This window comes from Coptis chinensis, chromosome 1 (genome assembly GCF_015680905.1).
Source record: "Coptis chinensis isolate HL-2020 chromosome 1, ASM1568090v1, whole genome shotgun sequence".
Classification (NCBI taxonomy): domain Eukaryota; kingdom Viridiplantae; phylum Streptophyta; class Magnoliopsida; order Ranunculales; family Ranunculaceae; genus Coptis; species Coptis chinensis.
The window spans coordinates 85,911,435-85,917,907 of record NC_141456.1 but is presented as its reverse complement, the minus strand read 5'-3'; the positions used below and the strand labels follow the sequence as shown (position 1 = coordinate 85,917,907).

At 38.3% G+C, this 6,473-nt stretch overlaps 1 pseudogene; it reads right to left on the bottom strand.

Moving 5' to 3' along the window:
• Nucleotides 1–1,364: 1,364 nt before the first annotated feature.
• Nucleotides 1,365–5,918, bottom strand: LOC147525601 (zinc finger BED domain-containing protein RICESLEEPER 2-like; annotated as a pseudogene).
• Between the last annotated feature and the right edge of the window lie 555 nt (nucleotides 5,919–6,473).

Below are 6,473 nucleotides of genomic sequence, written 5' to 3'. Positions count from 1 at the left end.
GGGCCGTTTCTAGATCCTTTTGATAGCGTCCTTAAGTAGGTTCTCACAAGTATGTGTCGAAACACAATTTCTCTCTTATTTTTCCACTCAAGCTTTGCTATCTCCAGTGTGCAGTGGGCACACTTTTCCTCACATACTCAATGACAGTCAGAGGAGCCGATGTCGAGAAGTCACAACTACTACTTATTATCACACTATCCCACTCCTAATTGAGCTAGAGGTTTTTATTAGGTGTTATGGGGCTTAGGTGGCAGTGTAGAAGAAAATGGAATGGAAAATTCAAAAATTATAAGTATGAGAGAATAAGGTCTTTGATATATTTATACTAGAGAATCCTTATTTTCTTTCCTGCTTCTAACATGGGTTTCCATACTTGGATTTATCAAGCTTTTGTATTCCCTTTTGATTTGATTTTTTAGGGGGAATTCTAACCTTGATATTTCTTTTGATTTTTTAAAACATATTTCTATTTTTTTCTTTTTCTTTTCTTCTGAAACAGGTAACTGATTTTGATTTGTGACAAGGTTTTTCTCTTCATTTTTCTGCACTTCATCCTATTTCTCATACTCATCATCTAGGTAGGCTTATTTATTTGTGGTTAACAGATGGGTAATGATTTTTTTTGGTGAAGTAGAAAGGATTAATGAAAGGTTCAGTGGAACGATTAGCGGCTAAATTTTTTTTACAGGTGTGAATTTTTGGTTATATCGATCCAAAGAAGGCCTAAATTCTCGCCTAGGATTTGGGTAGTGGTCAAGAAAGTAGACGTGTGAACTTCTCTTATTCGGAAGAACTACTCCTCTGTGTCATTACTCATATATCACACATTTTGAGGCTTTTGGTTAGATTCTTACAGGATATGGAAACTAAGTTGTCTAACCGTGGGTCCCAGAAACTTACTGCTGTGTACATTTAATGATAGTCAGTGCATGAATGCTCATGAAAAGATGTAAAAACTATTGCATACTTATTAAATTAAGTTTCTAAGAACAAGTCCTAATTATGATGCTAGGGTGAGATTTCTAAATATTTTTCATCATAGAAAGGGAAACGAGAATTTGTCACTAAATACGTTTATTTAGACATCAAGTAAACTATATATAACTATACATGCCTAATTTTTGCAAAAGGTTCTCACCACCCCCAAACAATCAGACACTGTGTCCTGAAAGTGTTAAGAGGAAGAAAGAGTATACCTGAGAGGCTTTGAGCAAAAATATAGTTGACATCTTCCACAGAAATTTATTGTAACATACTATATATTATACATCATAAAAGTAGAAGCACACTATTAGAGTAGCATACTGTGAGGTTATTTATTTATTTCACATCAAAACGTAAAACAAATATGTACATGCATCAACTCACATTGCCCCAACCTTGAACAGGGGGATAGTCCATCCTTGCCTCGTCCCTGTAGAAATGTCATTCCTTTGCATCCCGCCAATCTATCATAGCTTTCCAGACTTCACTCCACTTCCTCTTTTTTGCATTGTCTAGATGAGCTATCATTTTATCATCATTAGGGAAAGAACGAACTTTCTTTAGATACCTTGCAGGGCGTCGCCATGTCCGAAATCACAAAGAACGAATTATCTTGTTTGTTGGACACATAGAGTCGACCTTTACCCTGACCTGAAAGGTGGCCACAAACTGTGGGAAGTACGTCCTCACTATCCTCCATGGTGTAACTGGCAGGGTGATACAGTGTTGTCGAAAAAACCGAGCCTTCTTAAGATTCTCAATTACTAGGTCTGTAATGTCAAAGGCGGTATGTTGCTGGGCCAATGCATGGAATGTCTTACACGCTGACTTTGATGCAGTGGAAAAATGCCAATCCCCCATGATGTTCAGAAGAATAAATAACATGGCAGTTCTAACATTCATGGTCATACTGGCTAGTGGAATAGTGAAGTCTGGCCATCGGCCAGCTTCGGCACGTTCACTGACGTGGGCAATGCCATCGCCATACCGGGCAGCAAAATCTTCCTTAGAATAGTCATTAAAGTCATTCTCTATCATGTATTGAATGGGGAGGTCTGGCTGAAGAGGAGGAAGGTCTAGGGCCATAGCAAGCAAATTGGCTCGTAAAAGAGTGTCGGGTGTTACCAATACAGAGTGTAAAGCCATTCAAAGGGAAACCCTGGACAACTGGTAGATCTTCCATGTGATCATAAAAATAAGTTGCCAAACCTGGGGAGTATGTCTGCTCCGGGTGTAGAATAAGAGAGTTCCAACCAACTTGAGTGATGTAGTCTCTGGAAAGATGTTCATATAGAGGAGAATTCAGCAACGAATGGAAAGATTGTTCTGGAATCATCTTTGGAGCTTCCATTGTAGAAAATGTGTGAAAAAAAATGCGACCTGTTTAGACAAGGATAAACAAATATTAGAGTATGATGAGAATAATTAAGTAAAAACAAATTACCATAGGAAAATTAAAAACTAAAAAGAAAATGACAAATAATATAAAATTGCAAAATTTAATTGGTTTCATGGGCCCAAGTAACGGCGAGGATCCTTTTGTGGGAGGGATCCATTTATAAGATTTTCTATGCCGTCAATCCGTGCAACAGCCCGGTGCAACATTTCACTTTTTGTCTGGTAAATCTTGGCGTGGTTCTCCATTTTGAGAGTGTGATTTGCCAAGAACTGGTTGTGGCTGTGCAAGAATTGTGCTTGTTCCTCTTCATTTATTGTCCGCAGGTCCTGAAATTCAAGAAGACTGGTGATGATAATGTTCTGATGTTTGAATAATGTCATCAGTCCTTGTCGCATTAAACGAAGCCCTTCCATGGGATTAAATACGTTGCATAATGCATTTTCAGTGAAGATGTTGTCAGCGGAACAATCTTCGTCAGTTTTTACACCGACATGGTTCTTTGCAACGTCGGGGTTCCAGAATCCGTTCCTACATACTGAGTGAATAATGTTAGCTGTTCGAAGAGGTGTATGAGGAGAAGTACTAGAAAAACCCCAACGTATCATGATAAGTGTCACAATGGTTGGTAAAGGAGATGCCTTTTTCCTGGCACGTGCGATCGCGTTCCAGAGAAATTTTTTTAATAATGCAAAAATCATTGCAGTTACTAGGGGTGTGCACGGGTCGGTTCGGGTCGGGTTTGGGCTAAAACCGACTACCGAACCGACCCTATCGGTTTATGCAATATTATAACCGACCCGACCCGATTATATAGACTCAACCGACCCACACCGACCGACCAGATTCGTTTCTATCCGATAACCCGACCAAAACCGATCGTTAGTCGGTTTACCCCCGACTATAACCGACCCGACCCTAAATTCTTATAACCTCTCTGACTCTCTGTGACCAAATTTCAATTATAAAACATATATAAGTTATTGAACTAAGAAAAGGGAGATATTTCCTAGGCCCCGCAACAACCCCCAGAACATTGCCAATGTGAAACTGCTGTTCAATCATTTCAAACATGCCCACGTATCCAAAATGGACTTGGTCCCTGTAGTTGTAGGCAATTAAACAAGAAAGCATCGATTTTGAGTAACAGTCCTCGTCATTCATTCCTGTACCATGTGAAGTTCTACAAAAGCATGTGAAGTTCAGAACTAAATGTCCTCGTCATTCAGAACTAAATGTCCTCAAGCAGATTCTAAACCTGTACCATGTGAAGTTCTACAAAAGCCCTCGTCATTCATTCCTGAAAAACTAGGCAAGTTCTGGTAACTTACAATAAGCTTTATAACAAACTGTGTTGCAGACATACCAGTATTCTGTACACTATAAACTTCTATCACTCATCATTATCATATACTTACGGACAAAGGGCCACGACACCAAGTCAATCTGTTCGTTCTCCTTCCTTCCACCGCTCATCTTGGTCAAGCACTAACCCTCGGTAGTAGGACTCCACAATTCCATATTATCTCTATTGCATATAGCCTTCAAGTGCCTCCATTGCATTCTCGGATACCCCCTTCTTGGCTGGACATCAAGGCGTGCAAAACTAAACTCCATTGAAAGCAAAGATCCGCCGGGGATAGGACTATAGAGCTACAAATTTGCGGTGTTTTGGCTAATGCCATTAAACCAACTATTTCTTATGTGAATGCTTTGCATCAAAGCGTTGAAGAAAAAAGCATCCGTGGATCCGGTCCTAGAATAGATATAAGCATCTAAGTCTCAAATATTAACCATTTCACAAAGACAACATTTTTTTTTTTCCAATAATAACAAAGACACAACACATGATAATATGGTAAGAGCCTAAGAGGATTCTAACGGCAGAAATATATATAGTAAACAAGCCACAGAGATTGAGAGCAAAACAGATAGTATACCAACACCATAATACTGAAGAAGTTTAAATATAACCAAAAACCAATAGCATCCACAAAAGCCAAAACTATCCACACAAGCCACAGCTATCAAAACAAAAGCTATCCACATGATCCACATCTATCTGCCTATCCACACCATCAAGCTCTAAGCACAACTGCATTTCATAACAAAAAAAAATAATCCAACTTATTCAAGTTCACAAATAGACATAGTGAATGAACTTCACAAAAAAATAAACTTAAAAACTTGATTACCAATCAATTCTCCGCAGCATTAGGCTCAGAAGAAGTCGATCCAAATAATTCTGCAAAACAAAAAAGGACACAAGCATATACATACGTAAGTCGAACTACACAAGTACATATTTTAACAAAAGAAAATAACAATAGACTAAACATTGCAATGCAAATTATTACCTCCATCTAGTTTATCATATTGCTCGATATCATCCATTGACTGTCGAAGATTAATTAGAATTGATGGAGAACGAAGCCAATCTTGTGCACAAATAAGGGCTTCCACCATGTTAGGAGCTAACGAACTACGGAAAGGGTCAAGTATACACCCCGTGCTAAATGCAGACTCAGAAGCTACGGAAGATATCGGAACTGCCAAAACATCACGTGCAACAAGAGAAAGGATCCGATACCTAGAAGCGTTGATCTTCCACCAACCCAAAATGTCAAACTTATCCCCACCAACTTCATTAGTTTCAGCCAAAACCTCTCAACCTCGGACTTATTCTCAGAAGTTATCTTCCTCTAGCAAGTGTTGCTGAAATTGGCGGCTAGTATAGTAGGATCTTGCTCATCATCATCAACATCCATTCGCTTGCTGTTTGGCTCACGTTCACATCAATAGGTGGCTGATTTGAAGAAGGATAGTGCCTAACATACCACTCATACAACACAACCAAAGCATCTTTCACTTTCTTTGCTTCATCATTAGCTTTAGTTTCTTCATACAACTGTTTGAAGGAATACGACACATACTTCATCTTGAAGCGGGGATCAAGCACAACACCAACATATAACAAAATGTTAATCTTATCCATATCCCAATACTTATCAAATTTAGTTTGCATACGCAATGCCATTGATCTCAAACGTGCATCCTCACTTCCATTAAACTGAATCAATTTCTTCTGAACAATTAGAATTTCACTAAAGAAATTATTTGAGGTAACATAACGAGAACCTGAAAATCGCAATGTTGCCTTATAGAAAACTCTTAGAAATTTCACAAATAATCTAGCACTATTCCAATCAGTTAAGGTTGGAGGCCCCTTGATCTTGTCATCATCAAAGTAAAGGGTGTATTGTGGGTCTTCAAGCTCCAATATCTCAAAGGCACTTTGGAACTTCTCAGCAACTTCTAACATCATGAATGTCGCATTCCATCTAGTTGTCACATCTAAGCATAAAAGTTTGGTGCACTCTATTTGTTTTTCCTTCACACACTCCTTGAACCTGGCTAACCTAGATGGAGATGACCTCACATACCTCACTGCGATGCGTGCTTTCGAAAATAGCATCATTAACATCATCTTTCGGCCATCACAAACAATAAGATTCAAGATGTGAGCACAACATCTCATATGTAAATACTTATGTCCCATAACGGTGTCTTTCCCAATTTTTGCTTTTTTCTTCAAGTAATCAATGGCAACAGAATTAGAACTTGCATTATCAACGATTCTGAAAAAAAGACTATGGACACCCCAATTAAGAAGACACTTCTCTACCATCTTTCCAATTGTCTCACCTTTGTGATTTGGAACTAGACAAAAATTCAGAATTCTTTTTTGTAAGTTCCAATCACTATCGATGAAATGAGTAGTCAAAACCATGTAATTTAAGTTTTGAATAGATGTCCAAGTGTCAGTTGTTATACATATTCTATTACTATGCAGAAAACTCTTTAACTTTCTTCTCTCCTCCATGTAAAGTTCGATGCAATCCCTACCAACTTGAGTCCGATAAGGCAAATTTGTGAACTTGGGCTGTATAACCTTCACAAAATGTCGAAACCCTTCACCCTCCATAAAACTAAATGGCAACTCATCAATAATAATCATTCTAGACAGAGCATCTCTACAAGTTTTTAAGCTAAAACTAACAGCAACAAGCTCTTTATCTTTGAAAGACAATAT